General features: G+C 38.8%; 2 protein-coding genes and 1 long non-coding RNA gene across 14 annotated transcripts in view; 2 read left to right on the top strand and 1 right to left on the bottom strand.

Moving 5' to 3' along the window:
• Window positions 1-24,639, bottom strand: part of LOC126374140 (transient receptor potential cation channel trpm) — a 323,537-nt gene that overhangs the window by 137,212 nt on the left and 161,686 nt on the right. The gene's annotated exons all lie outside the window — the stretch shown is intronic.
• Window positions 2,053-24,639, top strand: part of LOC126374241 (ejaculatory bulb-specific protein 3-like) — a 48,756-nt gene continuing 26,169 nt past the window's right edge. Inside the window, exon 1 of one of the 2 annotated variants that reach the window (XM_050020754.1) lies at window positions 2,053-2,093. The gene's annotated coding sequence lies outside the window, so the exon portion shown is untranslated. Of the gene's footprint in view, window positions 2,094-2,422; window positions 2,618-24,639 lie in introns of those variants that run through there. The other variant, XM_050020751.1, reaches the window with a different exon arrangement.
• Window positions 9,584-24,639, top strand: part of LOC126374253 (uncharacterized) — a 260,701-nt gene continuing 245,645 nt past the window's right edge. Inside the window, exon 1 of the long non-coding RNA XR_007567422.1 lies at window positions 9,584-9,631. This is a non-coding gene — a long non-coding RNA (uncharacterized LOC126374253). The remainder of the gene's footprint in view (window positions 9,632-24,639) is intronic.

A 24,639-nucleotide genomic window follows, 5' to 3' on the forward strand; every position in this document is an offset into this window, starting at 1 on the left:
AACCTTATGGTGATCAGTCTATCGCCCAGAATGCGAAAAGTCCTTGGAATAAAGATACCTAAGTAAGTATCATCATCACCAGCCCATTAACGTCCCCACTGCTGGGGCACGGGCCTTCCCTATGGATGGATAGGGAGATCGGGCCTTAAACCACCACGCGGGCCCAGTGCGGATTGGTGGTTATTAACGACTGCTAATTCAACCGGGACCAACGGCTTAACGTGCCTTCCGAAGCACGGAGGAGCTCGAGATGAAAACTTTTTTTTTTTGTGGTCACCCATCCTATGACCGGCCTTTGCGAAAGTTGCTTAACTTCAACAATCGCAGACCAAGCGCGTTTACCGCTGCGCCACCGAGCTCCTCCTAAATAAGTATAGTACTCGTAAATATATTTGTACATTTTGCACCTCCAAGAAGTTCTCGAGGCATTTAGAGCTGAATAAGTGATAACGACTACCTGAGCCAGCGTACATCTAAATGTTGTAATTTGCATTTGTCTGTGTTTGCACTGAGTTTCAGTCTTTCCACCCCACTCGGTAGCTACGGAGGGAATGTAATGATTCTGATGCAAGCTTCGCGAAAGTAACTTCTGTTTTTACAGTTCCGTTGTCAACGAAACTTAACGTGGAGTTTATCCCGTTTGAATAAGCTTACAAAAAAGAAAACCAGGCAGGTGAAAAAAGACAATTTTGAGTTTTTCTTCTTTCCGATATTTAGGAAATAAATATAACATTGAGGAGCTCGGTGGCGTAGCGGTAAACGCGCTCGGTCTGCGATTGTTGAAGTTAAGCAACTTTCGCAAAGGCCGGTCATAGGATGGGTGACCACAAAAAAAAAAGTTTTCATCTCGAGCTCCTCCGTGCTTCGAAAGACACGTTAAGCTGTTGGACCCAGCTGCATTAGCAGTCGTTAATAACCATCAATCCACACTGGACCCGCGTGATGGTTTAAGGCCCGATCTCCTTATCCACCCATAGGGAAGGCCCGTGCCCCAGCAGTGGGGACGTTAATGGGCTGATGATGATGATGAATGTTCACATTAAGTACCTACAGGTACCAAGACACACTAATACGTAATTACCTTCAAATTGTAACTCGTATATCAGCTGTGAAGTTTGACCACATAACTCTATTAAACTTGTGTAGGTACTAAAATGTTACAAAGCAAAGTTACGATTGTAAGGACAGAGCACGGAACTTAATTTCACCGGGCTAATATTATGGGCGACTTTCATAATATGTATCAGAAATCAGAATCATTTATTCAACTCAATTATCATGGATAAACTTGTTGAAGGTCAATGTAACATTTTGAATCTAACGTACGTCATTTCCCAAAGTGTTATGGCTGAGAAGAAGAAATGTCAAGAAACTGCAACAGAAACACATCTTTCAAATCAATGTAGGTTTATATTACTAGCGGAACACATTTAATACCAGACATCATTTCATTTAGGTAATCATTAATCTTATAATAAGCTTTTTTATATAAAGTAACCTTCACAAGAGCTTTAACTTTATTTTCTGACGAATTAGAGTATAGAGTAACCAACAATAAAACATAGAATTCAAGTAATCAAAACGCATTTAGCAGCCACTTTTGATACAAATTCCTAAGACGGACATGATGAAGCATATGGAATAGGTTAGGTGTATTATGTTCGAAAGGACACAATCCAACTGTCGATTTTTTTACAACATGCTCGACAAAACATGCAGCTGAACGCGTTTTAAGTAGTTTTATTCATTTCCAGTCCAACATCCTGGTATGGCATAACCATGACACCAGTTTTGATAAGCTCGGTCGTTGAACTCACAACCCACACGAGAAAAGAGAAAGAAAAGTAAAACAGCAGCAATAAACATTGGATTTATAATCTCTTTGCGGATGTGAGTTTGTGTGTAGTTTGAGTATGTATAGGTTTTTCACAGAATTTAATGAAGCCGAGTCTTGTAGCTGAGCGGGATAATGTTCCGTGCTCTCTGGCAAGTAACTGCTGCAGGTATTTGTACCAAGTTTTGAGTGCATATCTCGAGTTGATTTAGTACTCTGTTTACTTGTAAAACTTACATTCATGTCGTCTGAGTGTTTGGTATTGGCTCTTACTTAAATTAAAATTGTTTAAATTGTTTATTTTGTAACTTCTACTCTATTTTTCCCATGGACTTTAGAGCCATATCTCACTAGGATACCATGGTGGCGCTTGCACCGTCGTCGCTCCACCAACAAAATGTATGCAGCTGACACCTAGAGAGTTAGCCAAGTTGCAAACGATTATGACAAAAATCGATAGTGAGTCAGTGACAGTGACTCAGTGACAGTGAGTTAGTGACAGTGGTCTAGTGACAGTGAGCCAGTGACAGTGGGTCAGTGATAGTGAGTCAGTGACAGTGGGTCAGTAACAGTGAGTCAGTGACAGTGAGTCAGTGACAGTGAGTCAGTGACAGTGAGTCAGTGACTGTTAGACAGTGACAGTGATAAAAATGTCTAAGATGACATAAGTTGACATGTCAATCCCAAACATTTTTATCAGTGTCACTGTCACTATCATGATCGTTTGCAACTTGGCGAAGGCCCCTGGTGTCTTATTGGTTGCGAAATGAGGCATTAAGTGAGGTAGTATTATGCAAGTGCATAGGTACATTTTGTTGGTAACAAGATCGGATCACCATGGTGTCCTAGTGAGATAGGGCCCTTATTATCTGTCATTATTTTATGGTTCATATTTCCGTCTTAGGATTTCGTATTAAAAGTGGGTGCGAGTTATCTTCTGACTACTTTTGGCTCTGCTCACTCCACTAAAAGCATGTGGAGTATCCTTCTCGGCTCAACTGCCTCGCCTATGATGTTTCTTGGAAAATCGTAGTAACTTTAAAAAAACTCTTTGCCTCGTGAACAATCTAAAAAGCACCTACAATAAGTTACACAGAGCTCAGTATACAAAGTACCAATAAACGGAATTTAAAGTAGCATAATTTACACCCCGCGTCACACCCACGACCAACCCCTATAATATACACATTCCAAAGCCTGACTACCTTTTTATACGAGTCTGAAAACATTGTCCCAAAACAGGGAATGAGTATACCTATTCTTCCCGCCCGTGAAAACGTTTGCTTTCCACACGTGTGTACCGTCAAGAGCATTAGTATGTATACAGGGTGTTAGTGACATCGTAACGAATACTAAGGGGATGATTCAGACCATGATTCTGAGTTGATATCAAGATCAAGTAGAATTTTCCGTCGCAAAAGTATGTCACTTAATTTAAAAAAGCACTAAATTTTTTATGAATTTTCCGACTGGAAATTCCACTTGATATCAAATCAGAATCATGCTCTGAATCATTCAGTATTCCATTTGAAATTACCTCAGAATTATCAGCAGAATCTTCCCCCTTAGTATTCGTTACGGTGTCACTAACACCCATACGTACCTGTATGTACTTTTATGGAGTGTAAGTGACATCGTAACAAATACTGAGAGGTATGGTTCAGCTGATAATTCTGAGTTCTGTTCTTTTTTCAGTAGATATGAAAATGACAGGTATAAGTTAAAATAAAATTAGATGGACTACACAGGAATTAGTACTATAATCTGATTAATTATGTGTTACTTATTTTAATTGTGATGGTATCATAATTTAATGTAAAAAAATGATGTTCACTTTGTACCTGGAAAGTCATCATTTGCCGTTCACGTCTAAACATCGCTTTTTTTACCCACTCCTCGCTTATGTACCTTCTAGAAATGCATTAAAATATACATTGAAATAGCGTTAAAAAGAGCCGTGTTTACTTTGAAAATATTCATAAAATTCACTGAACGAATTGAAATGAAACAGTTTCATTCAAAATTTATTTCAATTATACTTACAGTAGAGTATTTTAAAGCATTTACGAGCTGCCGAACTCCATTGATATTCGTTGCAAATATTTTTTTAATGTGCGTTCCTATTGAAGGATTATATCAGAACTGAATTTCTGAGTGCATCAGGTTTTAGAAAAAGTTCTCAAACAATTGTTTCTAATCCTTTTTGTTCGTGACATGTAAAGCTTCATATGGCATTAACTATTGGGCCGGAAAAAACAAACGAATGCAAGTATATTCTTTATTTTGTATAATACACTCGACCCATACCTAGAAGGACGCACATTGACCAAATTGGAGATGTCCTTAGAAAAGGTTAGCATGATCTACTCTGAACCGGTGTGCGTGTATGAAGCGATTGATGAATGTGGAGGAAGCAAGAGAAGTGTGTCAGGATCGAAGCAAATGGAATTCCATAGTCTCTGCTTAACCCGATGGGAAATAGGCGGTAGTTTATGTATGTATGTAAAATATACTCAAAAGTTATCATCTGTTCAAGACGGTCCCGCAATCAAGTATGGAAGAATTCAGAAAATATGTTTCCCGTAATTGACCTTACTAGGAACTTTGCTTGTCAAGGTAATGCAGCTATCAATACCGCATACGTCACAAAATATGAAACAACCTTTTTCAGTTGATATATTAAATCAAAACCGGCGCAAATTCAACTTGTTATTCATACGACAATTTTTCATGACTAATCTTTTACCACACCATTTTAAAAATACCTTCATTCCCAACATCAGTATTCCTCCTCGAAGGTCTACGAATAGTGGTCATCCCTTCAACCTATTCTGACCTCTTTACGAATGGAGTGCTGCAAACACATTCATCAATTTCCTGTTAACTTTTTAATATATCAAAGTCAAGTGTTGGCGGTTAGCTGAGTTACAATATTGTTTGTTGGACAACACAAAATGGGTGTTATAAATATGTTTTAACACATTTGTTGAATGGCGACCACGTGTCGGACGACGCTCAGTGGGTAGGCCCGCTACAAGGTGGACCGACGATCTGGTGAAGGTCGCGGGAAGACGCCGGATGCGGGCAGCGCAGGACCGTCGTGGAGATCCTTGGGGGAGGCCTATGCCCAGCAGTGGGCGTCGTACGGCTGTTAATGAAATTAGCTGAGTAACAATATTGTTTGTTCGACACAACACAAAATGGGCGTTGTAATATGTTTTAACACATTTCTCTGTTTGTTTGTGGCATGGTACTTATAGGAATTAACATGGTTATCCTCCTCCATGGTCTTTAGGGTCACAATCTGGAAGTCCAGGTTCTATTCCCGATGCATTCGAAATTACTTTGTGAAACTGTCTGTCTATTGTTTGACTAGGACATTGCAGGTAAAATCATCTGATTGTCCGAAAAAATAAGATTAATAAGAGACTGATCTCACCAATACTGTCCACGTTTTCAATTAATCTCCGCACAAAGCTTTCCCACTATAATTGTGAACAGGCTAACAAGCATAACAAGTCGCTTACCAAAGTTCTCTACATCCACAAAGCTGAGAGAGACGTCACAATGATTTCCGCAGGTCGGAAATATCAGAGGACTCCGTAATTCCGGAGTTCCGGAACTCTACAACTCCGACATTCCGCAATACCGGAATATTCCCCAATGTCTGTCAGCAGATACGTTAGTTTCCAATCTACTCCAAATTAATTAATCAGCATTTCGCTAATAGTGGTGTCGAAACTTATACTTTGTAAATCTGTATGTTAAGTTGGTTTGTTTTTGGTTTGGCTGCATACATCATAAAGTCACGCCCGTAATCCTAAAAGGGGTGGGCAGAGCCACAAGTAATCACGTAGAACTTTCAGCCAATATGGCGTCCAATATGGAAATAAATATTTTCTTTCTTTCTTTCTATAGGAAGTCTTAAGATGGATGTGATGAACCTTATGGTAACAAGGGATCAGACTATCGCCCATCATAGCCCATCATGTTAGAAACATCATGCATGTGTCATATTTATTTAAAAATGGTTCCATGCTTGGGAAGGCACGTGACACCTCGACCAAGCCGCACTGGAGCAGCATGGTGGAGTATTCTTCATACCCTCTCCGGTTGATTGAGGGGAGGCCTGTGCCCAACAGTGACACGTAGGTATATAAGCTGATTATGTTGTGTATGTTATTTAAAATCTATTTTTTTTGTCACCAATTTCTTTTTTTTTTATATACTTAACATGACATTAGCTAATCTAACTTCGCCTTCGCCGCTATGGAGGTGTTGTGTGGTAACAATCACATTAATATGTATACACTTTGGTACCATGTCACATTAACTTTTTTGCCAAATTGAACTGGTAAGTCTCACTAAATATCAAATGTGTTAGTGCGACAGAGTCCTAAAGTGGGTACATTATATTGCTCATGACTGTACTTACTAGTCCTCGTTATGGTCATTCTTCTTCACTACTACAATTATTCCAAAGATATTTTTAAATATACTCACTTTTACTAACACATGGACTCAATGTGTTTTGATCCGAAACAATCTAATTTTAATTTCCGATGATCTCCTTTAATTTTAATTGAATTTTTACAAAAGTTTTATTTCCAAGTACAAATATGTATAATTGTTTTTTGCACACATGTGATTAAGCAGATTTTTTGTACCCGTCTCGATAGAAAGATAAGTATACTTACACCATATTTTATATAGTGAACAACGAAAAGCAAAATTAACATTAATTTATTCTGCTTGTCCGTTCCGTTTCACTCATAAAACAAAATGGCTGAAACAAAGTAACCACATTCAAGTGATTTGTACACCAATTATTTCAACTGAGTGTCTGCAGAATACAGATGCTGGGACATTACCCATTTATGTTCAATTTCTAACTTTATTGTAAGTAATTACTGCTGTATTTTTAGTGGTAATGGATTGGACGAAACACATTTTTGCTGATATTTTTTAAATATAATAAAACATGTAAAAAAGCTTATTGTAAGATTGATGACTACCCAAATTATAAAAATGTCTGGTATTTAATGTGTTCCTCTAGTTATTAAATAACTTGTAATGTATACCCTCATTGGTTTTTAAAAGATGTGTTGCTACCTTGCAAAATGACGTAAATTCAAAAATGTTACATTGACCTTCAACTATCCATGATAATTACGTTGAATAAATGATTCTGATTTCTGTTTATTTAACAAAACAAATGTTACTGGCGGGCCGGCACTAGGGAACCCTGTATTGCGAAGATTCTGAACAATTGTTGTAATTTTTTGCGCGCGGATCGTCTGCCTCACTCGCACTTAAGCGTTAGGTGGCACATTGTAACAATGAGATTTTTGTATGGAGAGTCCCGGGTGTGCTAATATGGGCTGCCAGTGCAACCAAATCCATACTTAAAGGAAGTTATACTTTGTACCTATCATGAGCTATCACCAGATGTTCTCGTATCTGAAAGCTATAAGTTATCCAAAAGCGATAAATTCTGGTTTCAGGAAGATTTAGGACAGCCAAAGCCATCTACTAAGCACTTGGAGCTTCGAAGCGACTTACGATGTGGATATAGGATATATAGGACTAGAATAGGGATAGTATAGGACCGGGATAGGATATGTTCTAACCAAACTAGGGATCACAAAGTGATTTTTGTGATTTGTCCCAACCGGGATTCGAACCCGGGACCTCCGGATCGTGAGCACAACGCTAAAGTACTGGCTCACGGAGACCGTTAATATATACAGAATAATAATGAAAGTATTTTCCCAATTCGTATGAAGATATGTTTGTTTGCTAACTCTTTGCTAAAGAAACTTCACTGAAGTCTAGGCGTAAATCATGAATAATTCATACACAAGAATATTAACAGATATACGAAACAAAAATAGGGTATTAGGAGTAAACTTTTCTGACAGAAGAAGACTGTAATTACGTGAAGAAGTTTAACCACTATACATATCAGAATCAGAATTCAGAATCATTTATTCAACGTAATTATCATGGATAAACTTGTTGAAGGTAAATGTAACATTTTTGAATTTACGTCATTTCGCAAGGTGGCTGAGGAGAAGAAATGACAAGAAACTGCAACAGCAACACATCTTTTAAAAACCAATGAGGGTATACATTACAAGTTATTTAATAACTAGAGGAACACGTTCGATACCAGACATTTTTTATCATTTAGATCATTAATCTTATAATAAGCCTTTTTATATAAAGTAAGCTTCACATGAGCTTTAAATTTATTTTCTGAAAAATTTAATTGTATATGTCGTGGCCAGATCTTAGAATTGACCATTTCACGATGTGCTCGATCAAATCATGAAATGGTCATATTTCATGACGATGATGATGACCTATTTGATAAAACTTACAATAATTATACAAAAATAAAACGCTAAAAAAGTCACTGTGTTCCTGTAAAGTCATGAGCAATATAATGTACCCACTTTAGGACTCTGTCGCACTAACATATTTGACATTTAGTGAGACTTACAGTGTTCAATTTGTGAAAAAAGTTAATGTGACATGGTACCAAAGTGTATACATATTAATGCTCGTGACGCCGGCTCTTACCCCGCACTGGACTTGCAGTAAGTTATTAAGTTATAACACAGTTGTCTCGACCATTATAGATTGCGATACGGCTCACCAACTATCACGTTGGTCTAACAAAAAGCTCGTTGTCGGTACTTAGATTTCCCGACGACCCGATTACTCTAGCCATAGAGGCAGCCAATCAGCTCGCGACACCAAACACTTCAGGTCCCCGATACCGACCCCGCCGGCGTAGTCGACGATTTCCCTCATTCAGCGCTTATCGCTATCGACCCGCTAGGGTCGATTAATTTTTTCAAATATTTTCCTCTCAGACGACGCCCTGAGCCGAGGTTCGCGCCCAACTGGGCACCCTCAGGCCTGTTGTCTTAAACGTTGTACCGGGTGAGAGCCTTCAACGCTCCCCATTTGTCCGGCCAAGTAGTTAATGCCATCTGCGGCAAATCTACAATAAGTCACGTCAAAAAAAAAAAGGTACTTAGATCATCTTACGATGGATGTACCCCATTGGGATATAGTCATGAGCTCATGATGTTATGTTTACAATAATTGTAATATTACAATGACAATTCGATGTACAATTAGAAATATTTCCAGCTTTATATTAGATACGCAATGAACACTAAATTGTCGTTGTTTACAATTGTAACTTTTGTGAAAGAGGCCTCCGGAATCAGGGACTTTTTACAGCATTGAAATCGTGATTCACATAATAACTACACCCAAATTTAGTGCGGCGGGGCAAAACTTTTTCTTTTTACCTACGGATAAAAACTTTGGTCCCGAAAATTGTTTTTCGAATTCCGAACACATTTCCAGACCACATTATTTCGAAGGGTTGAAATGGGAATGGGGTCATTTGTAAAAAGGCAATCGAGAAACATAATACCCTGAGCATTATTCTATGCTCAATGATAAATTATTATTACGTACGCTATGAGGAATGATACTACGTATGTAGAACGGCAACTCTCCGCTCCCCTCCAGCGTCTGAGCTAAGTTTACCTCACCCCCTTTCGAACATAGTTTAGACTTGAATCGTATGGTGTCAGACGTCACACACACAGATACGCGTGTACGATAACGTCAATGTGTAGTGTCTGTGTAAAACGAGGTTGTTTGTATGAAGTGTCCGGGGTGTAATCTGAGGCTTTTGTCACACTTATTACATAAACAGCCTATATACGTCCCACTGCTGGGCACAGGCCTCCCCTCAATCAACCGGAGGGGGTATGGAACAAACTCCACCACGCTGCTCCAATTCGAGTTGGTGGAGGTGTTTTTACGGCTAATAGCCGGGATTAACGTGCTCTCTGAAGCACGGAATCATCTTACTTTTTCGGATAATCAGGTGATTCAAGCCTAAAAAGTCCTTACCAAACAAAGGACAGTCTCACAAAGGGATTTCGACAATATCCCCATCGGGAGTCGAACCCGGACCTCCAGATCATGAGCCTAACGCTCTAACCACTACACCACGGAGGCTGTTATTGCACTTATTAGGTATTTTATAAATACATATTCTTACTTTTTTATCTAATTGATTATTATAATGAATGCGATTTTGATTTTAATTTATTATCTATAATCACTATGGTCCTGTAGTTCAATGTCTTGCTTCGAAACGCTGGTTCGATTCCCGCTATGGGCCTTGCACCAATGAGTTATGTTGGCTCGACCATTATAGACGGCTATACGGCTCACCACCTACGTTGGACCAACAGAAAGTTCGGTAAGGTGTGGGTACTTAGTTCGTCTTGCGATGGAGGTACCTACCTCTGAATACCCCTATTGGGATATGGTCGTGAGCTTATGTACGGTCACGAGTACTAATATGTATACACTTTGGAACCATGTCACATTAACTTTTTTGACAAATTAAACCGTAAGTCTCATTAAATGTCAAATATGATAGTGCGACAGGGTTCTAAAGTGGGTACATGATATTGCTTATGACTGTACACACACGAATACACGTCGTACACGTTACGTTACGTTCCGGATTCGGCCTCATCCGCCGGATACGTTCGTGGTAATGACATAAACCAATTTAATTTCCAATTAATCGTTTGTTGATTTAATATAACTTCACATCCCTATGAGAATTAAATTATCTCCGTATTTATAATAGCTACAGTTACGAGAATTAGACAGAAAGAAAGAGAATTTTTTGAACATGAAGTGTGTGCTAATAACTCAAAAGTGATACAACTCGAGTTGTATTACTTTTCACCGACGGTACAGAATTATGATTATGACTAGTTCGCTTGCTTCGCTCGGGTGCAATGCTGAGGAAAAAATGAAATTATTTACGACATCACATTAAAAACCTCATAAATAACAGTATTTCGCAACTATTTAATGGATATTATTATACATGTAAACATTCCTCTTGAATCACTTTATCTATTAAAAAAAAATTGCATCAAAATCCGTTACGTAGTTTTAAAGATTTAAGCGTACATAGGGATATAGGGACAGAAAAACCGACTTTGTTTTATACTATGTAGTGATTGGGGCACAGCTGAAAATCAGCGTTGTGGCACTCCCTCAATGTCAGACATATTGCAGAGCTGACGTCCATTTTTAGAAATGAGGTTTAATTATTATGTTCACTCCTAGGTTCTCTATTTTTACGCATAAATTTTAATGTAATAATTTACCATGACATAATGTTACTTGTCCTATTATTAGTTACGCATAGTATTAATTTGTCATAACTTTTTAAGCATAATTTTGAAACTCATAACTACTTTAAGCATAATAATTAATGACAATAATGATATATAAGCATAATTATTATAAGCATAAAAACTATACTCCGAAAAAGAAAAGTTTTGGCACAACTTTGAACATTTCCGAAACTTACTTTTTCCTTGGCTGCATTTGGTTCATGATTGTGACTTTTTTATATTTTTGACTCTACTTCATGCTGTTGGTCGTCATTTAGCATACTTTTCGTGTGTAAGATAATCATGCTGGCGGCGTAGGGGTGGCCCAAGGGCCAACCCCGCCGCACCCTAACCTACTGTTATGCCTTGTAAAAATTTTATGACAAAACACTATTATTCTAAAAAAGAATTATGGATACCTATTTATATGCGAATCAAATTTATACCAACAAATATTAGTCCAAAAATAAGTTATACCTAACAAACCAGTATTCTTAGATGTTATTATGGGAAAGTACTATTATGCTTAAAAACGTTATGCGAAAAGGATTATGATAATTAAAATTATGACAAAACCATTTATGCATTTTAAGAGAATCCCTCACTCCTACTGTGTACCTATACCTACTTTTATCTAAAATAAATGATTTCTATTGTATCTAGACACGCGGTCGCGTGTCAAGCCAAGTTCAAGGAACAGAACTGGCGAGCCGCACCGTGTGTAATATTACACGAACCATTTGGAGCCACTTTTGACCCCCTCATAAATCAAAAACTATTTCACATAAACGTATCAAGGTTTATAAAAACTAGCCAAGACAGATCTTAGGCTACAATACATTATCTTATGTTATAAGAAGATATTTTATGTTATACTGTTACTTATAAATAAATTCAGGACTGACCATTGAACTTGGCACCCATTTAGATCTCACTTCTTTTGTCGTTGAAGTCAACAACCAAAGCATTTATCATTGTATTGAACTTGGCTGTCATTTCACATTTATGTTTTTGATTGGTTATATTATGCTATAGTGCTTTACGCAAAATATGGTGGAGCAGCGTAGTGGAGTATGGTCCAAACATATTATTATATCTTTGAGGAAAGCTCTTCTTTCCTTCGTCTCTTCTCTATATACAAATCGGGTCACTAAAAAACCGAATAACGCCGGGACAAACTCAAACAAATTCCCCAACCTATTAATAGAATTATGAGCTTTTCTTTCATTCCATTTTCATTATTTTGTTATAGGAATATAAACAAGGAATTATCAGCTAAGTATTTATTCATTTCTTTACACAGCATTCGTCATCCGATTAACGAATTCAATCCCCTTATAAAATGTTTGAACGCTTCGCAATTTCAATAACGACGAGCATTGAACAAAAAAAGTGGGTTATATTTAGACCTTTCGGTAAAATAAAAAATCCAGTTCAAACATTTGGAACATTCGATCAATATCCATTTATTTTAATAATCTTGTTTCGTGAAAAATAAATAATTCGACGGTAAGGGTATCAAACAATTCCATTTTTCCTTTAAGTATTTTCTTCAAATACAATAAGCGAATGGGCATTAGAATCAAGAATATACCGCGTCGTACGCGCAGAATTTTCAGTTTTATATGGAATCACTTGTCTCAAATAGTAACAGTGTTAACCCCGATTCTTCAGACACCTCCTAATTTGATTTTAAGTTATACCCGTCATTTTCTTATCCGCCGAAAAGGAAAGGGACGGATGATTGAAAACTGTTAATTTTAAATCTAATGAATGAATAACCCGCGCGAATGAAATAGGCATTCCTCCCACTGATATTCAATCCGTTTGACGTGTGCTGTCAACTTAATTCTGTTGGGTTATTGCCCAATATAAAATAATGGGGGCTTTTTAAAAATCTGTATAAATTGGATGTGTATTCCATAAATTGTATGCCTGTTGATTGCCCGTCCCTTCCCTTTACGATGTCCCGTGCTTCGGATCGAGTCTTTATATGAGCCATGTCAGGGGCCGTTGGCGGCTCAATAATTACCCTGACACCAGGGTTGATGGGGTTGGTAATTCAACTCACAACCCACACGATAGAAGAAGAATGTAGTATTTATTCTTTATTCTTCATGTGAGCGTAGTCACATTATAAATGTTTTCCGCAATCCGCTCTAGTTCACGCAACAGTTGTGCCGACATGATCAACAGTTGTCCACAACTCGCCTATACTTATCGATACCCGTATATTGACGGACAGAGACGTATCGATTGACAAGTTGTTGACAACTCGAAAGTATTGTTGACGTCATTCAGCAATACGTTACAAAATCAAATTTAATTTTCGAATAGATTCGACGTGAATTTGCGAATACACAATGTTTAAATTATGGAACTGTCTACTGTCATCTGTTTTTCAACTCGTCATAATCTTCGAGTCTTCAAGGCTAGAGTGAATAGGTATTTGCTAGGTAAGCGTGAACCACCCATTGTGGTCAAACGCAAGCCTATATCATTTTAAAAAGAAATGGGCGAGTGTTGGTTTATTATGAACTCAATTGGCCCCGATTCCTGCAGACACCGCCTAATTTTATTTTAAGTTATATCCGTCATTTTCATATCCGTCGAAAAGGAAAGAGACGGATGATTCACAGCTCTTAATTTTAGGAAGAATGAGTAAATGAATGAATAACCCGGGCGAATCAAAATGTCGCTGGTATGCAATCCGTTTGACGTGGTGTGTACTTAACTGTGTCGGGTTATTGACTGATGTTAAAATTTTTAGACGGTTGTTTTAAATTTGTGCTTAAAATTGACGTGTGTTCCATAAATTTAATGCTTGCCGATTACCCGTCCCTTTCCTTTTCGCCGGATAAGAATATAACAGATATAACTTAAAATAAAATTAGATGGTATTTACAGGAATTAGCACCAATATAAGTGTAAGTATAAACTAATGCTAGAGGGATTCAAAGTGAAATACAATGAAAGTAGTCGGTAAACTTTAGCATTTCACTGCACAGTAATAAATTAAGATATACAACTGAGAGCTCTCAGCACGCCCCATTTGTCAGGCCAAGTAGTGTAAATTACTTCGCTCTTACCGTCAAAGTGGGTACTTATTTAAGTTTTTAATATATTTCCCCATATAGGTACCACTTAATAGCTAGTTCCAACTTATCAAATCAGTTGCTTTTTACTAAACGTCAAAATACGAAATTACTATGGAATTTGTATTAAAAAGCACACTGTGACGTCATAGTGACGTGATAGTGTGTAGTGTGTGTGAGCAAATAAATAATTTTGAATTTGATTTTTTTTAATTTAGAAAGATGTGACAAAATCTCGGATTCATTACTTTTTTCTTGATTAAAATTCATAAATAAGCTAATTAGAAAAAAGAAAATGTTTTTCATTAGTTTAGATGCCTCTTTATTTAGTAATCAGAATTTCACAATTTTACTTGATCCCAACTCAGAATCACGGTCTTCGCATCCCTCTAAGTTTTCGTTACGATGTCAGTAACACCCTGTATATAAAGTTTCACCCTGTATATAAAGTTTCACCCTGTATATAAAGTTTACAAACAAACATCGACGTGTGGTACGCCAAACTCCAGGCATTCATTGATCGATGGACATTACTCTTCTGTACGCCCAACAAAGTAACTCATACATCTTCGTCTGACATTACAAATAAGTTTTCGGCAACTCTTGCTCATAGATTTTTTTTAAGCCAATGGTTAGTAGTATGGTAGTGGTTAGGTACAGCCTCCGTGGTCTAGTGGTTAGAGCGTTGAGCTCACGATCTGGAGGTCTGGGTTCGATTCCCGATGGGGACATTGTTGAAATCACTTTGTGAGACTGTCCTTTGTTTGGTAAGTACATTGCAGGCTTGAAATTATTCCCTGCTTCGGAAGGCACGCTAAGCCGTCGGTCCCGGGTTACGACCCGCAGTGGAGCAGCGTGTTGGAGTATGCTCCATACCCCGTCTCCGGTTGATTGAGGGGAGGAGTGTGCTCAGCAGTGGGACGTGTATAGGCTGTTTATGTTATGGTAGTGGTTAGCCTGTGGAACACCCGTACTCATGAGCTCAGACCTGGCGCGCGTGGTAACCACAAAAGTGGGCGGCCCAAAGAAACCTGGCGACATTCGGTTGACCGGGAATTAAAATCTCTCGGCATGTCATGGGAGCAAGCTGAAAAAGATCGCGAGGAGTGGAAATCGAGTCCTGCTTCTTAACAGGGGATAAAAGGATTAGAAGAAGAAGAATAGCTGGAAGAAATCTCTTTGTTTAGAGATAAGCTTGCCTGTACTATCTGTTTTCTTTGTATGTTTCTTGTGTCTGTTTCATTGTGTACAAATAAATAAATAAGAATTAGTAAACTTTTTCATCTTCTTAACGTTATCCCGTGTTCATCGTGGAGTCCGTTTATCTAAGCTACAGAATGAGGAATAATACTACGTATAGAACGGCAACTCCCCGCTCCCCACCAGCGGCTGAGCTAGGTACCCCCCCCCCCCCCCCCCGCAACCGAAATACAATTTTGTTCTGCTTATATAGTGGCAAAGTTTTATAAATTCGGAGTTCAAAATTCAAAAATAGCAGTAATTAATAGTTGGAAAATGAAAAGAATAACTAATTAACTGCTTTTCATAACGAAACCTTTATGCAAGCCATACAACAAAGGTTTGCATTATTTAAACACTGCTGTGTTCGGCTAACCAAGAACCCTTTTTAGCGAAGCGAGGGGTTAGAAAGAGACAAAACATAGCCACTCTCTATCACACAAAATCACGTCAATACGTCGTTCTGTTTTGCCGTGAAAAACGGACAATCAAACAGACAGACACGCACATACTTTCGCATTTATAATATTGGTACGGATTTACATTTATTATTTAATTACAGTCCAGCTCAGAATGTCCCAATCCAGCTGAGATGCTTTTATGTAATGTATGCATGTATTTGTAGCTAGGTAGCGTATTCTTGAACCTTGGCGTTCTCAAAGGCTAGCGCCAAGAGCTTTCACAAGATTTTCCAGCTACTTGAATTCGTTTGAGTTACGCTCACGACAAGTGTTTCACACACCATTTGGTAAATTCAACATCGACCTAGCCAGGGACAGTGTTGTACCACTATCGATAGATCGATAATCGCCGTGACAGTAGCCAAATTGCAAGGAGTTTCGATCGCGATTCCCTGACGTTGTAATCGTTGACTATTGCTGGAGATACTGCTATAAGTATTAATAAAAATAAAACCCGTCTACGGAAAAAGTATAAATCTATCTATCTACTCAGCCTGTATCCACCCACTGCTGAGTATAGGTAGGCCTCCTTTCACGCCATCCTGTCCGGTCCTGTGCAAGTCTCATCCATTGCTTTCCGGCATACCTCACAATGTCATCCGACCACCGGCTTGGTGGTCTGCCTCGTTATCGCAAACCACCTCTTGGCCACTATTCAGAAAAGTATGAAACAAGAAAATAGTCTCTCTATTTCAATAGTGATGTTTAGGAGATAGCCGTGGTCGTATGCCGTGTTAAGCAAACTCTTAGGACTGATCTTAAATAGGCATTCGATCGGCGGCAATCTCGTAAAGATCACCATTCGGATTTGAATTTCAGAGAAATATTTTCTAGTTTCATACTTTTTCCGTAGTCAAGTTTCAGTTATCAATTTTTATTTGCATGCAATCCGTTCGCATCACCACTTCATTTGATCTTTTCAGTATTTGGTGGTGGTTTCTTAGTGCTCCACTCCGCACAACGGTACGGCACCTCCATGCTTGTGGTGGTATTGGCTGAACGGTCTCTCCAGCGGTGGTAGATCCCGCAAGACAATGCCTGGTTTGCCATCGTCTCTCAAATGCCCGAGCCGGTTTCAGGTCTCAGTCCTGGCCTGTTAAACTGTGCCATAGAATAAGGAATGCTACGTATAGAACGGCAACTCTCCGTTCCCACAAGCGCAACGGCTGAGCTATTTACATCACCTTCCCCCCTCGGTCTTAGGCCAGGATTTCACTGACGCGGAGAAGAGCGGAGACGTGCGGATTTGACCAATCACAGCGTTCGAGAGAGTGAAAAACGAAGATGCTCTGTCACTCTCTCCCTCACGGTGATTGGTTGATTCCTGCACATCTCCGCTCATCTCCGCCTCAATGGAAACTCAGCCTTACTTAATTAGTCTTCAATCGTATGGGCGTCAGACGTCACACACACAGATGCGCGTGTACGATAACGTCAATGTGTAGTGTCTATCAAACAAAGTGTTTTGTATGAAGTGTCCGGTGTGTGACTCTGCTATAGTTTTTGTGATAATCGATAGTGCACTTTCATCACTAGCTTGGAAGTCTTCCAGAAGCTCTCGCCGAGCTTTATAAAGGTTGGCTGATTAAGCCCTTCGCAGACGAATGCTAGCCGGATTAAGCTCAACCACAAACCGCAAAGCTTACCCTAGAAATGGCAAGTTGAAAGCGTATTTGTGTTATTTAGTTCAACAACTTAATAGTACCTAATCCTTGCTATTAAAGTCTAGTTTTAGACGTCTGTTCAGGAAGGCGGATTTGTTATGGGCACAGATTAAGCAATAATACTACGAAATCAGAATTATTTATTCAACGTAATTATCATTGTCATTGAATCATTGATGATTCGATGGCCTCTGTGGTCCAGTGGTTGATCGTTCTGCTCACGATCCGGGTTCAAATCCCGGTGGGGACAAATCACTTTGTGATCCCTAGTTTGGTTAGGACATTACAGGCTGATCACCCAATTATCCAAGTAGGATGACTCGTATTTCAGAGAACACTTTAAACAGTTTACTGTTTACTTAAAAATATGTAGTCGTTACATAAGCTACGTCAGAGGACTTTAGCGACTCTCGGGGCTCGAAATAGTAACCCTAACACTAGGGGTGGTAATAATAAACTAATCTCAGCTTCGAGACTGCCCTCAAGATCATGTCAATGTGAGAGTTCTCATATATAAAAACAGAGACTTGAGCATGATCTTGAGGGCAGTCTCAGCTGAGATTCGTTTCTCAATACCACCCTAAATCCCCGAACGGCGATTCCCTCTACAGCGAGTCTCTTTACGGCGAGTGGCTTGTCGTCGCGTCTGTCATTTGTTTGTACAGTTCAAACCACAATTTAAATCAGGCTACATTTGTATGTAACTTATAAGCGCTTACTTTATGTAAAAAATATTGTTATTTTTTCCACTGATAATGCATTTTTGGTCCATTTCTTCAAGGATTTCGTTTATGTTTAATGAGTAGTTTAGATGACCTTCCACTGCAAACTTATGACTTCAGGGCCTATGGTCCTGACTGTAGTTAATGAAATATTCAGCGGTTATACAAACGGGTCTGCGTTTACGGGCAAACGTTCACGTTTAGGTATACGTTGCCTACGTACGTACACGTGAGCTTTGGACGAGTTTATGCACGAGCGCTGTTGTTGTGAAATTATTATCGAATGTACCAAGTATAAAGCGTTCATGTGAAATGTTGGAGGATCGTAAACTTCAGTGTTAATAGATTATCTGAACGGCCTCCGCGGTCCAGTGGTTTGAGCGTTAGGCTCACGATCCGGTAGTCTCGGGTTCGAATCCCGGTGGGGACACATCACGAAAATCACTTTGTGATCCTTAGTTTGGTTATAGGACATTACAGGCTGATCACTTGATTGTCCGAAAGAAAGATGGTCCGTGCTTCGGAAAGCACGTTAAGCCATTGGTCCCGGTTACTACTTACTGATGTAAGTTAGTAGTCGTTACATGAGCCATGTCAGGGGCCTTCGGCGGCTCAATAGTAACCCTGACACCAGGGTTGATGGGGTTGGTAATCCACCTCACAACCCACACGATAGAACACACACTGCACTATCCCGCTATATTACTTAATATTCAATATCTGCTATACTTAAAGGTTGCCTGGAAGAGATTGCTACTTAGCAATAAGGCCGCCTATTGTACTAATTCTATTTCTCTTTTGTTTTGTATTTTGTTTTTTCCTGTTTGTGTAATAAAGTATTTGTTATGTTATGTTATGATAGAAGAAGAAAAAGTAGATTATCTTAAGGTGGGTACTGGCCGGTGTTACGAGGCGTATTGTACCATTCGCAGCGAGCTTGATATGTTACGTAATGTGCTTAGAATCAGTGTTGATGCTCGCCACGAGCGCCTTATTTCCCTCTAGTGACAGCACGAACGCTCGCTGTGTAACACATTACGGTCACGAGTACTAATATTGTCACATGTCCGTGTCACATTAACTTTTTTGACAAATTAAACCGTAAGTCTCATTAAATGTCAAATATGATAGTGCGACAGGGTTCTAAAGTGGGTACATGATATTGCTCATGACTGTACGTACATAACGCTTCATAACACCAGTCAGTACCCACCTTTAGGCTGTAAGATAATTTGAGCAAGTCGAAATGTGTCTTAGGGCCGTATACAGAACCCCAAAATCGCGCCACCCACGAAATGTATGTCAAATATAAAATTAAAAAAGATAATTTATTTATCTTCCCGAGAAATGCGTTTTCTGAGGTATGTGACTTAACCTGTATTGGACTGGTTTTCCCTTCGCGGGTTGGAAGGTCAGACAGGCAGTCGCTTGTGTAAAAAATCGGACCTGTCAAATCGAAAAGAGAGATATTGAGCGCATTCGATGAAATGAAATAGGAATATCAATTTTGTGTCATTTTATAAACGTACCTACATTTCTTAAAAACGCGCGAACTGCAGAGCGCAAAGTGCTTCTAAAAGACATCCAGGAAATTCTCAATTGGACTGAAATTGTACGACATCCGACCGTTTTCCGATGGTATTCTCCACTTTTATAGTTAGTCGTTTCGGGAACATTTGTAAGAGATCTTTAACGTGAACATTCATTGGATTGTTCGCGAACGAAACTTGGTTACGTTATAGCATGGTGCCTGGCGAGTAGGACACCTGAGAAAAGGTAAGTACATCATTAAAAAAAAGAATAAAGATAAATTAAATCAGAAAAATAATAATAAAAAAATATATTTTAATTTAATATTTTATTTTAATTTTATTAATTAGATTTATGATTAATAAAGTATGTTTGATTTGATGATTTTTTCGTCACACCTTGAACACATCTGTCATACAAAACACCTCGTTTTACACAGACACTACACTTCAACGTTATCGTACACGCGCGTCTGTGTGTGTGACGTCTGAGACATATTTTATGCTTTCGCATTAGGCTCAATTCCTAGAGAGCAAAAATTGGGTTATTGAATTCTAATTTTGAATTTTACTTAATCCTTTCTTTTGTTGTATGTATGAAATTGTAATATAGACGTAAGCTTATACTTTTTATGTAGCTTGTTTCGAAGTTTTTCTATCGTGTGGGTTGTGAGGTAAATGGCCAACCTCAGCAACCCTGGTGTCAGGGTTTTTATTGAGCCGCCACAGACTCATGTAACAGTAACATACTACCAGGAATTGAAACGCATTAAGTCGAATTCAGTAGTTCAATGATACTACGATGTGAGTCACGCATTCTCCGTACAGGGCTACCACAGATTTCTAAGTCATCATCTTCCTAGCATTATCTCGTTTTCCGCTTACCTAACCTGAAGATTTGACAGGTCCGGTTTTTCAAAGAAGCGACTGCCTGTCTGACTTTCCAACCTGCGAAGGGAAAACCAGCCCAATACAGGTTAGGTCACATACCTCTGGAAATGTATTTCTCGCGATGAGGGTTTCCTCACGATGTTTTCCTTCGCCGCTGAGTACGTGATAATCATAATAATATTATGATCCAAACATGAATTCGAAAACAAATTCGACAATCATTGGTTCAGTGTGCTGGATTCGAACCTGTGACCTCACGGATTTCTAAGTATTGTCCAGTATATAATTATGCAAGATCACCGGTGTGGGATTAATGTAGGATTATGTTCGTTGGTCCTCTCGGCGCAGTTTGCATTAGCATGACAAATGAGACACGTAGCGAGGTGAAATGGGTCGATGGGGTGAACGAGGATATAGCGAGGGAAGTTTTTGCAATGCAAAAAAGGAATCCAACAACACACATGAGAAATATTAACATAGCTGGCGAGGAGTGTTATACACCTCGGGGATACAGGCGTTATGTTGTGTAATGTAACTTAAAAAATGGATTACTAATTATTAAAACGGTTGCAGAGGCGGACATGAGAGGAAGGAAGTGTCGAGTTACATGAGCTGTAACCTGGAACCTGACAGAGGGCAGCAGTCCTAGTACGGCTTTGAAATAAACTACTCTGGGCGCCATCCCACTCGCGTCAGACAGAGTACTGCGGGGCAGAAGGCAACAGAGAACTCACTGCCCTATTTTTCCCTAAAAAGTAACATGGAGAATGCTACACTGACAAGAGCGTGGCTCTTAAATTAGTGACGATATATTATTAAAAAGCATTTTTAGAACACCAGAACACTAATGTAATACTGCATTGTACAGGTTGTTTATGTATGTCTTTTCGTGGTGACACTTCTAGTAGGAATTAGTAACAGAACATCACGGCAGGTCGGGCCGTGACTACTACATCTCTCCGTGTTTACCTACCCTGCCTGTAGTCCAGTGGTACCTAACCTGGGGGTAATTACCCACTCAGGGGTAGAACGGAGATTCTAGAGGGTTACACGGGATGGCACGAAATAGTATTATAACTCTTGCTACATTAAAAACAATAGCCAGAAACCGTCTGAATGTTGAGCATGACATGAGATGCGCGTTGAGTGAAACCGAACCTAATATTGTCAAACTTGCGAATGCAAAGCAATTTCAACCTTCACACTAGTTAACTCCGACATTATAATATTACTTTACTAGTTACCTATACGTGCATTTTCTTACTTACATAATAAACATATATTCGTTCGAATTTATGTGGTTTTATTTATTTTAAATTAGTTGTAAACTCAACTTCCATACTTGTTCACAGGGGTAGTGACTTTTCAGCTCTTGATTTATGTGGACTGTATATGTAGATGGTGAGAGGTCGAGGGTTCTAAATCCAACTGCAGCAAAACATCACATTGTTACTTTTCACTATTTAATTAAATTGTTAATAAAATACACTTTTACACTTTCGCGGGAGGCGTCGGCCATTTCACTTTTACACTATTGCCATACCAAAAAATATGAATTATTTTTTATACTTGTGTTACCAGCAACAGTGACATTAAAAAGGTTAGGAACCACTGCTATAGTCACACGTCACTGCGTAGAGTGGATCATTATACACAATACCGTCCGCGTCGCAAAATACTGGGCTGAAAATATCTGAATGCCATCGAAACGACAAGAAGAAGATTATACACAATGCCTTTTACCTTAGTACCTTTGGACCTTACTTGGCCTCATCATCATCAGCATATTAACGTCCCCACTGCTGGGGCACGGGCCTTCCCTATGGATGGATAGGGAGATTGCGGATTGATGGTTATTAACGACTGCTTATGCAGCCGGGAACAACGGAGGAGCTCGAGATGAAAACTTTTTTTTTGTGGTCACCCATCCTATGACCGGCCTTTGCGAAAGTTGCTTTACTTCAACAATCGCAGACCGAGCGCGTTAACCGCTGCGCCACCGAGCTCTCTGTTACTTGGCCTCACTGAGTTATATTATCCAGTTTCTTATTAGCCAGTACCGCGAGCTTTTGAATTTATGCTCGGATCATAAATGATTATCACGTGCTCAGCGGTGAAGGAAAACGTTGTAAGAAAACCCAATTTGCCGAAATACGTTTCAGACGTATGTGACCTAGCTAGCTAGTTTTCCCTTCGTTGGTCGGAAGATCGAATATGTAGGCGCTTTTGTAAAACCGGATATGTGAAATCTTCAGGTTTAGTAAGCGGACCCTGTGAAAACTAGATAACGTTAGGGAAATGATAATGAGCCAGAACCGCGGGCGGTAAGTTCTGAATTTGGATGTAGAAGAATAGAGTTCTTTCTAATTAAGAGAAAACATCAACGAATAAGGGGATTATAAAAAAATCCGCATTAAAAAAAAACACAAAAAAGCGTATTAGAAAAACACGCAGAAACTAAAAAGCAAATAATAATTTTACATTTACATTATATGATACAACAAATCACAAATATTTAAATATCTGCACATTTTTTTACAAAAGAAAGGATTTTTCTATTTATATACAAAAATTAACACTGAAACTAATTTCAATAATCAATTATTATTATTTTTGCAGTCGGTTCCGTAGTAATGAATAGTTGGACTGGCATCGACTAAAGCGTGGTGGAGTATGCTCCATACCCCATCCGGTTAATTGAGGGGAGGTCTGTGCTCTGCAGTGGGACGTATATAAACTGTTTATGTCTTTTTTGTGTTTTTGTAATATACTTTATCATTTAAAAATCATATATTTTTGAAGAAAGTTTGCCTTGGACAGCATCACCATCATCATTATAAACACCTATTGTTCTAAACATTGAAACCATTATAAACTTAAAGCTGTGTTTGACGTAAATAAATGATGAAACTTTGCTGTTACTTTGTAGGCAAATAATTTATCTTACATACAAAATTGATTACCTGGAGTAGACATTCATATGAACTTCATAAACTTACGCCTGTTGTATCAAAATGTAATGATTTGGAAACATGCAAGTCAAGGACCTTATATAACATCATGAAGTACTGAAAAATGATCCGTGCTTCGGAAGGCACGTTAAGCCGTTGGTCCCGGTTATTACTTACTGACGCAAGTTAGCAGTCGTTACATGAGCCATGTGGTCTTTGGCGGCTCAATAGTAACCCTGACACCAGGGTTGATGGGGTTGGTAATCCACCTCACCCACACGATAGAAGAAGAAGAAGCACTTATTTGTATTTGTTCATCTTACTTGACGATTTGACAGGTCCAGCAACTGTCCATGGTTGGTAATCCACCTCACCCACACGATAGAAGAAGAAGAAGCACTTATTTATATTTGTTCATCTTACTTGACGATTTGACAGGTCCAGCAACTGTCCATGGTATCATACAACAAGGTATGCTCCAAAGTGACAGCTAACATTTCAAGGCTAGCCCCGCAAACGCCATCTCACCCTAATAAATTACCCACGACTAAAGTTTTTATTTTACTTTGCAAGGGAATTTTGAACTTTTAGTAAAAGATTTACTTACACATGTGTGAACTAGTCAGTAATTCGCTTAACTTTCAATAATAAACTTTAAGTCCTTGGAATGTTGGACATACCAATTTAATGGTAACACTCATGTAACACATACGTCTTCAGACGACTAGCCACGGATAGCAATCGCGGCTTTACATAGAATTGAACAAACTTACCCTATTTTATTATACCATGCAGTTCTATCTGACCTTCCAAACCGCGAAAGGAATACCAGTCCAACACAGGTTTACATACCTCCGAACCGCATATTTCCTGGATGTGAGTTTCTTCACGATGTTTTCATTTGAGTAATGATAATCATTTATGATCTAAACCTGAATTCAAGCGAGTCAAACTATGTTCCAAATGTTGCACAAAAAATAAATTACTTTAAAAAGTTATTGTTAAAATAACGGA

The sequence above is a fragment of the Pectinophora gossypiella genome, chromosome 17 (assembly GCF_024362695.1).
Source record: "Pectinophora gossypiella chromosome 17, ilPecGoss1.1, whole genome shotgun sequence".
Taxonomy (NCBI): Eukaryota; Metazoa; Arthropoda; class Insecta; order Lepidoptera; family Gelechiidae; genus Pectinophora; species Pectinophora gossypiella.